Raw genomic sequence first — 9,579 nt, forward strand, 5'->3', positions numbered from 1 at the left:
ATAATGCCATGATGTGACAGTTCATGATGGCGAGTGTGAATTGGTCTTTACCAAATCAGGTTTTGGGAGACTATGTAAACATAGTGAGTATGTTTACATAGATCTCCCAATAATGTTGTTCTAAACTAATTTATGACTGGTCAAGTAAACACTCCAAAATCGATTTTGTAAATCCAGTTCTAGCTGCCAGTTTTCCAATTCCACAATCTATTGTTACTCCATGGCAACACAAAACAGTTTTTGCAACATCCTTAAGATAACAGATAAGTCTTGTCTTTAATTTTAAACAATCGACTAATATAAATGGAGTGAGTTTCTGTACAATGAAGGGCAACTGGAAATACTAGACACAGCATGAAGCAGTCTACCTCTAGCATTTAATTAAAGTGACTTAGCAATCAGAAGAAGGAAAAGATTTTTTTTCCAGGTGCTGTATTTGACTGGGGTAGCAAATCCGCTTCAGGCCCTAACTTCTAAGCACAATAGCAAAGAACTACTTCCAAAATTCTGAAGATGTGTTGCAAGTAAGCGTAGTGAGATAGGTGCTCCTATCTTGACAAGCGCCTGTTATTCAAGTTACCATTGAGTATTAGGTACAATTTCTAAGCCTATCTGCAAAAACATGTACTTTGCGATTTTACTTTGGTACATGGTTATATGTATGTTTTAGTTTCCAAGATGATACTCCATGCGGGTGTAAAATGAATGTGCGTAATGGAAAATAATAAACACAAAAATGAAGATTTGGCCCTGTCTCACTACCTCCTGAAGCAGATTTTAGGATCTCTTAATTCTATAAATTACAATGTAAACATGAATGATTGATGAAGGCATATAATACTACTAAATGATAAACGTTATTTCTTATTATACATTTACTGCAGATAAAAAAACACCCTTTCCAACAAATGTCTATATTTCATTAGTAAAATTATTAATCAGCTGCCCAACTGTGCCCCCTTTTTATGGCCACGCGATCTAACATAAACAACACGAAATGACTGACATTATCTATGTACTAAACATTATAAGACGCTACTTTTAAAGATGACCTACAATGGTGTGGAAATTTATTGGAAATAAACTAATGTGATAACAACTGTTTAGCTTTGTAGCCCTAATAAGCCAAAGCAATTCCCTATATCACCATATGTACTGCGTCTGGTGCGTCGGCATGCTGGTTCCTGTACACGTCTGCGTTGATGGAATAACTCCAGCCACAAAATAAAACTCTTTCAAACACTAGGATGGCAGACAGTGGTCCTCTGACTAATATACTCTAATACTGTCTTCTCCTCTCTGTGTTCTACAGACGAGAAACGCGAACTCCCACCCACAAGGATGGAGTTCTAATAACGTAATTATAGGCAGAAGAAGTGCTCTCAATCACTGAATGCTGCATACTCATTGACGACTTCCAGCCTGGAGGTCAAGTGCAGAATCGTAGAAGTTCGCAACAGTGCAGTGCCTAACTGTTCTAACTATAAACTCTCCTTAGAGCAAAGACATCCAGGCCGTCTGTCTCAATAAATCTGATATTGAACGACCGCCACACATGGGCGCTCACAATGGAAGACCTTCTCTCCACCACTGGCCTCTCACCAAGGCTCGGGTCCCCAGCATTGTAATACAAAAAACGAGTAATATTCCCGAAACCACGGAATATTCTCCCTGTCTACAGATTCTTCCGAACGCCGACCAACCATATTTTAGTTTTTTGTCGTCCACTGCAGAGAGTTTGCGAGGAAAAACCTATACTCGTACAATGATGGCAGTGCAGAGAACTTCGGCAAAACTTCGATCCGGAGCTACAGAAGAAAGTTAAAGAAAGGCAAATTAATTAACTAAAAGCAAAAAATTTAAAAAAGGGTAACTGATTATTATTATTCTTTAATGAAAAATTTCATGCATTTCGTTACATTGGCGCCCAACGTGGGGCCCGAATATGCAGTGGCCACTAAATACCCATGAGATAACTAGGGAATTATTATAGTCGAACTTTGTTGGAGAACAATTAATAATTTTTCCATGTATTGTATGTATTGCCTAACCAATATTGTGTGGTAATACCTGCATATGATTTTTGCATGAGAACACTATATACCCAGAGGCAAGCTGAAGAAGAGAGCTCATTATATCGAAAAATTAATTACCTACCACAATATCAGGGGGCAGCTGCACCCAAGATAGATCACCAAAAGGTAAAGCTACAGTGTAGTTGTCCTGTGGGTAGTAAAGTAGCCTCAGTGCGGTGTTCTCGGATCATTAGTGGTGTGCTTGTTGTTAGTACTTTTTTTTAAAAAAAAAACAGGACATTTGAGTAGTTAATCACTGTAGTATATAATAAGTGTGTTTCAACAAATGACCATTTCTTGTGTGATTATGTCAGTGAAACCTGAGTGTTAGGATATTTAGTTCAGATTTTGTTTCTTTTGTTGACTATGGTTAGATTGCATAGTTAGAAAGATATCAACATGGATAATGAACAACAGTTAGTAAGTAGTGATACTGAGTTAGAAAGTGGGACACAAAGTAATGTTAGTGGCGTAGTTCAGGAAGTACAATGTGAGAATCTGGGGGCAGAAGGGCAAGAAATGTTGCCACTACCAGCCAGTGATTCAGTTGATAGCGGAAATACTGTGCCACCCGCAAGCACTGGACACGGACCAGAGAGTGGTGAGGTGTCAGAAGTGCAATCATTAAGAGTTATGTTCGAGAGCATGCTCAATTTCCAAGCTGAATTTGTACGTATGCAAGCAGAACGCGATAGAGAACGTGATGCTAAACAAGCAGGGCGTGATCGACGCCTGCATGAGAGAGACTTGCAGTTAATGCAATCCTTGGAAACTATGCAAAATGAGATTGTTAGTTTGAGACAAAACTATGAAACCATACCCAAAACGGTGCAAGAACTGAGCGAAAGAGTAGATAGTATCCAAGTGGCTAACGCCAGTATCATAGATGAAATCAGTGTACTGACTAACAGGGTGAAACAATTAGAAATTGACACAAATCAAGTAATTGAGCACAAAATGTCCGAACAAGTGCACGAAATTGAGAACGAATTTATATAAAAAATTGACGAGAAAGTGCACGCCGCACAGCGGAATGTCAACCGTCGTCTTGCCGAGCTAGAATTCAGCTTGCGGCACGACCCACAGGAATATGTCACGCCAGCCAGATCCAACAATAATAGGCATATAAATACAGCAGTAAAAAATTGCGACTGCGAGACAGAACAGGCAACCAATGTTAGCGAAACAAATAAATGTCACTCCAAAATAGTGATTGAAGAAAGCCTGATTAGAAACCGACAGTTTCAGATCTTTACAACGGAGAAGAAATCTGTTCACCCTGTAGTGTTTATCAAGGGATTTAGAAACATTTTGCCTAGCGTTTGGAGTCATACACAGAAAATACAGTTCGTTATGTCTTACATACAAGGAGATGCTGCATTATGGGCAACCGAAGCAGCTGACAGTTGCGACACCTATGAGCAATTTGAAAAGGCATTCTTGGCCAAATATTGGTCAACATGTATTCAGGAGAGATTACGGAAAGAGGTATATAATCCAGAGCCGTATTCTCCACGATTAAGCAATTTGCGAAAATATTTTGAGAAGTACATTAATAAGACCCATTATTGGGACGAGCAGATTTCATCCCAGGATTTGATCAGACTTTTGAAATCACACTTGCTGATACACGTAAAGGAAAAACTTATACACGTGCCGGAGAATGACATGGAACATTTCTTGTCTGTTCTGGACTCAATTGACCTGATTCAGGAGGATGTTAAGGCAGCCTCTGAACAGGCTAGAAGTAACGGAAACGGTTACAGAAATGGTCGAAATAACACGCCTCCACCAAATAATGGAAACGGCGGAGGTAACAATAGGAGACAAGATTATGTACAAAACGGGAATAGAGGTAGAGACCGGAACGGCAATAGTCTGCCGGTGAATAATGACCGGAAAAGGAGGTCTGATGACCGATATGAAACAGGCCCACCAAGCAATAGTAGATGAAAAAATGCCAGGGGGCCGTGAAACACTAATACCTATAATGATGCAAACCGAACTTGGCCACAGAACCAGAGGCCCAGTCCGGACCGGCAAAACAGTGAAAGATATGACAATAACCGACTGCCACCACAAAATGCGCCAATTGCGCAACCGTGGCGGCCGACGCAACACAACTTACACATAGTGGAGGTCAGCGACACAGAGCAGCCACACCCATCCGCCTGTAATAATTCAACAAACTAGATTCAGCCGAGATACGCTCTCCATCGTCGGCTGAGGTTTGGAGTGAGAGCAGCCCGACACAGAACAAAACATCGGGAATCTGTATCCTCAGGTATAATGACGGGGTACAGATGGGACATGAAATGATAACTGAACCATCCACGTGCATAAAGGAGCACAAAGACAAAGTACAAGCGATAATAGAGATCAAAATTAACAATATTGATGTGCAAGCGATCGTAGATACAGGTGCTACTGCCAGTGTCATGAGTATGGACTTATTCAGAGTACTGGGGAAAGAAAAGCGTATGCTGACTTTTCCTGTGAACAATTGCAAAGTCACTGGAGCCATAAGTGCACAGCAACAAATAATTAAACTCCAAGTGCGGGTAGAGATGTATATAGGGGAAGAAGCCATAGCGTGCTCATTCCTGGTAGTAAAGGGTTTAAGGGTAGCCTGCATTTTGGGGGTAGATTTTTTGAGAGAAAGGGATGCAGTAATCGACCTTTCTCGGGGAAAATTAAGTTTGATGAACGCGGGTAGGAAGATGGAATTGTCCATGCTCAGATCTGAAGAGGTACCTGTGCCTAATTGTAATGCTATTAACATAAAATGTAGGAATCAGTGGATACTACATTTAGACAATCATTGTCAAGGACAAAATCTCTATTATCCAGACGTACAAGGTGATCAATTAAAAGCAAATGTGGACGCACTTGTGAACAAAGTATCACAGTCCGAAAATTTGAACTCAATGCAACAGCAGGATTTGGTACAGTTATTATCTAACTATGCAGATGTATTTTCAGAACGACCAGGAATTGTTAAGGGATATCAGTACAATATCGAGGTGAAGCCTCACAAAACCTACTGTCGAGCCTCATACTCCATTCCTTGGTCCAAGAAGGAAATAGTAGCTAAAGAAATAAGAAAACTGATCGAGTGGGGAATAATAGAACCGTCTTTGTCCCCTTATAGTAGTCCTTTGGTGGCGGTAGCAAAAGCAGACGCACAGGTACAGTTAGTATTAGATGCGAGAGACATAAACGAAATTATTGTACCTGTCAGGACTCATCCGGAAAATTTAGATGAGCAAATTCAAAAATTCCATGGAGTGCAATATTTGACATCTGTTGATATGAAAAGTTCATTCTGGCAAATCCTGCTCACACCCGAATCGAGGAAATATACTGCATTTATATTTGGGGGAAGGAGCTACCAATTTAGGGTACTACCTTTCGGCTTAAATGTAAGTGCAGGAGTTTTCATAACAGCCCTCGACGCGGTTTTAGGTCCGGATTTGCTGCAAAGGGTAACAGTGTATGTAGACGATCTGGTGATTGCTACTGCCACCTGGGAGGAGCACGTAGAACTACTGGATAGAGTCTTAGAAAGGTTTAAGCAAGTGGGAGTAACAGCGAATCTTGAGAAATCTAAATTTGGACGTAATCAGATTAAATTTCTAGGTCACATAATAACACCACAAGGCATCAAACCTGACAGCAAAAAACTTGACGCAATTCGTGGGTTTCCTAGCCCGAGAACTAAGAAACAACTCAAAGCGTTTATAGCTCTTGCATCTTTTTTTAGACGGTTTGTTCCAAACCAATTAATGAATAACGAATCTTTATTGAGCCTGTTGCGTAAAAATGCGCACTGGGTGTGGACAGAAGAATGTCGACGCGCATTTGACGCTATCAAAAACGCCTTGGTGAATGCAAACATACTGCGACACCCAGACATGACAAAAGATTTTTGCATAGCGACAGATTCGTGTTCATACGGTCTGGGCGCTTGTTTATTTCAGTGGGACAGGAGCAACGACCCCACAACAACCAATGTAATCGGATTTGCCAGCCGCACACTAAACAGCTGTGAGAGAGCGTATTCCGCTACCGAATTAGAGGCTCTTGCAATGGTTTGGGCGGTAAAGAAATTCAATTATTACATCTATGGCAAAAAAGTCAAAGTATTCAGTGACCACCAGGCTCTGAGCTATTTAATGTCTTGCAAATTATACCATACCCGCTTGCTAAGACGGAGGTTAGCATTGCAGGAATATAAAATTAAGATTATGTACCTAAAAGGACAAGATAATGTTGTAGCTGACGCCTTGTCGAGGCTCCCACTAGGGCAATCCTCAGTGTCGAAGATTTTGGAACAATGGGAGGAATATCGAATACTCTTAGTACAAGATAAGGTACATAGGAGGGACTTTTTACATATGTGTAAGAGTATGTCTATATTGCAGGAAACTGATCCGATTTGGCGAGATATCATTAGCAAAATTAAAGAAGGAACCAATCTTAAAAGTGTTCAGAATTTCAAAATAGTAGATAATATTCTGTATTATAAAACAGGTGTGTCAAATGACCATGGAGTCGTGTGTATACCGCAACAGGCTATCCCAGCTGTAGTGTGGCACACGCATTTAGCATGGGGTCACGCTGGGATAGGCAAAACAATAAGGATTTTATCCAGATTCTGTTACTTTAAGGGAATAAGCCAGCAGACTCGCACCATTATCAGGACTTGTCGTCTGTGCCAAACGGCTAAGTTTCAAAATAAGTCCACAAGGTTTGAACTGCATCCTTCAGTTAGTATCTATAGATTTGTTTATGAATATTTGTGTTATGTCTTCTTTTAATTAGTGTTAGCTTAAACATGCTCTAAATGTCTGCACAGATAACCTGATTAGTGCAATTATTTGGAGTGTTAAATTGTGACAGAGATCAGTCAGGAGGAACTTTTTAGTAGTGATTAGTTCGTGTACTGCATAATATTCTATATGTGTGTCAAACTTGAAATATTTCTTGGTACAATCTTTTCTATTATATATGTATATATGTATATATGTGTAGCTGTCAGATTGACAGATTCGAACCCAGAATAATATCAATAATATGAGGCCCTGAGAACTTTATTATCAAACCAGTGTTATCAAAGAGAATAATGCACCCAGTAGTGACCTGAGGGCACCATGGAACTTATTGCAAATTTAAGTAACGCAAAGTTACGCACAAAGAAGCTTCAATTGAAGCATGTGCAGATTCAATCAGTAAAAAAGGAGCTAGCCTGATACAGTCCAAGTCAATTTTAGCCTACAGAGACTACACTGTAGTTACGTAGAACCTTGCAAGTAAAGTGAGACATAATTTCAAAGGAGTTATTGAACAATATGCCTGAATCTGGCTGGAATGCACAAATAAAATCTACTCGAACATGAATATAGATGATTTTTGGGCAAACTAATACGAAATTTTAATATTTGTTACCATGTACGCAAATATCACACACCTTGGTAAAGAGCGAACAAAGAAGTTACGAATGTGCTGTTACGAAAATTGCACAACGGACATTGTAAAAAAAAAAAAAAAAAAAAAACTTAAACAAAAGTGCAGTATTGTGTAGCAGAGACAAACAGTGACTGTTAAACCTGCAGCAATACGTCACGAAGTTGTTTTATACAAGCAATAAGAAACTGTATCATCGCCGTGTGTGCAAGTGGACAACGAACTAGCACGACACGAACAGTGAGCCGATAACGGACGGTGGACCAAGTTAGTGTCAAACTTTAACTCTTTGTGTGTCAAGGGACGCTAGGAAAGCGCATTGACTACAGAGATACAGATAAGGTGAAAACTTGCATGTGACGAATGACAAGTCATGACATGGTGAAAAAATATTGTGTGCCCATAAAACGTGTTACTGTGACAACGAAACATTGTGCAAACCAGACTAGTGAAGCCCTACTGAATAATAACTGCCAATAACTGTGTGCGTTTTTTTCCCACAGCAGGAAAAATGCCCATAAGGATAGTACACTGTTTGTGAACTTGTTGCATGTTTGCTGGAGCACTGCAAGAAGATGTCACACGGGCGAGCTGATATACAACGCGCATCCGGCTACCTCAGCCATGCAGCGGCCGCAGCAGCCCATAGCAGACCAGACAGCCACACGCCTCTCCGCGCCGTAGCTGTCAACACCGGGGGCGGTGACCTACACGGAGCCAACGCGCCGCGCCGAGCGCCGCTCAACAATCACTCCGCACCGCTCACCAACTACAGCATTATTGACATTTTCCAAAATATTTACACAAACTGCATAACATGTCAATGACTCCAATTTTGATAAACATTGAACATTTATTATGTATATCCGTAAACTGATAAGAGAAAATGAACACTAACAAGTGTAGGAGATGGATTTGTAACACGTAGGTAGTGGAAACATTATGAAAAGTGATGCTGTGCTAAGTGATTTCAAAAAAAAAAACTAAGTGATATATCCTAGGACAAGTGACCTTGCAGTATATCGCAAAATTAATAATAACGAGTTGTTAATAACACAAAAAACTTTCGTTGAACTGTATGTGACTGTGATATTATGTAACAGTTGATGACAAACTGCTAAATTAATTCAAAAGAATGACTGTTAAAGAGACAAGATTAATCATGAACCAACTGGGATGGCTGGGCTCCGGCACAGTTTTGCCCAGGTTTCCTGTCTGCCTTCGGCCAAATGGGGGAGCCATGAACATATATAACCCTGGGACTAATTAAAAGAGCCATTCCATAAAAAAATACAGAATTGTAAAGAACGTTACTGGCACCATTGTGTCAAAGTATAGAAACTCTTTGCCAAATGTTGCCAGGGGGCAATGTAACGTTCCCTGGCAAACTTACGCTATTAATGAACTAAAATTTATTTGTACCATATACGCCGTTCTGAGCAATTTGTATATACTGTAATTATTGAACAAAAAATATCATTGAATTTTGTGTAAAAGACATTTGTTATTATTGTAATATTTTTTGTAGTAATATTCTCTCTGTATTTAGGATGGTAATATTTCTATATTCATTATGTAATTGCGAAATGTGTCAATATCTGCGATAACAGAGATGTGAAATTCAGCCAGAGGAAAATAATGTTATGAGATTACAAAGAAATGTTAATAGTCAGCAGTAGTATAAAAGCACCACGTACTGTGTATTCTTTGGTCATCTCCGTGTAGAACTGAAAGCGAGAGGAAGCTATGATGAAGCGTTTTATGAATGGGTAGACTTCTTTTGTCTGTATCTAGATTTAGCTGCCATTAGAGGAGAAATTACAAACCAATGTGAGTTGAATTATTGTTGGGTCTAAATAACATAATTTATCAAAAGTGTGTATTATTAATGTAAATTAGCTTGCCCATGTCATCTATAATATTTCTTTAAAGAATTTTCAGCATTTTTAGCGGTGTTGCTGGGCTGTGCCACGACCGATCGATTTGCAGCGGCGGCACATTTAAAAAAAATTGTTCCGCTAAAGAAAAATCAACCAAA

Source organism: Schistocerca cancellata, chromosome 3 (assembly GCF_023864275.1).
Source record: "Schistocerca cancellata isolate TAMUIC-IGC-003103 chromosome 3, iqSchCanc2.1, whole genome shotgun sequence".
Classification (NCBI taxonomy): Eukaryota; Metazoa; Arthropoda; class Insecta; order Orthoptera; family Acrididae; genus Schistocerca; species Schistocerca cancellata.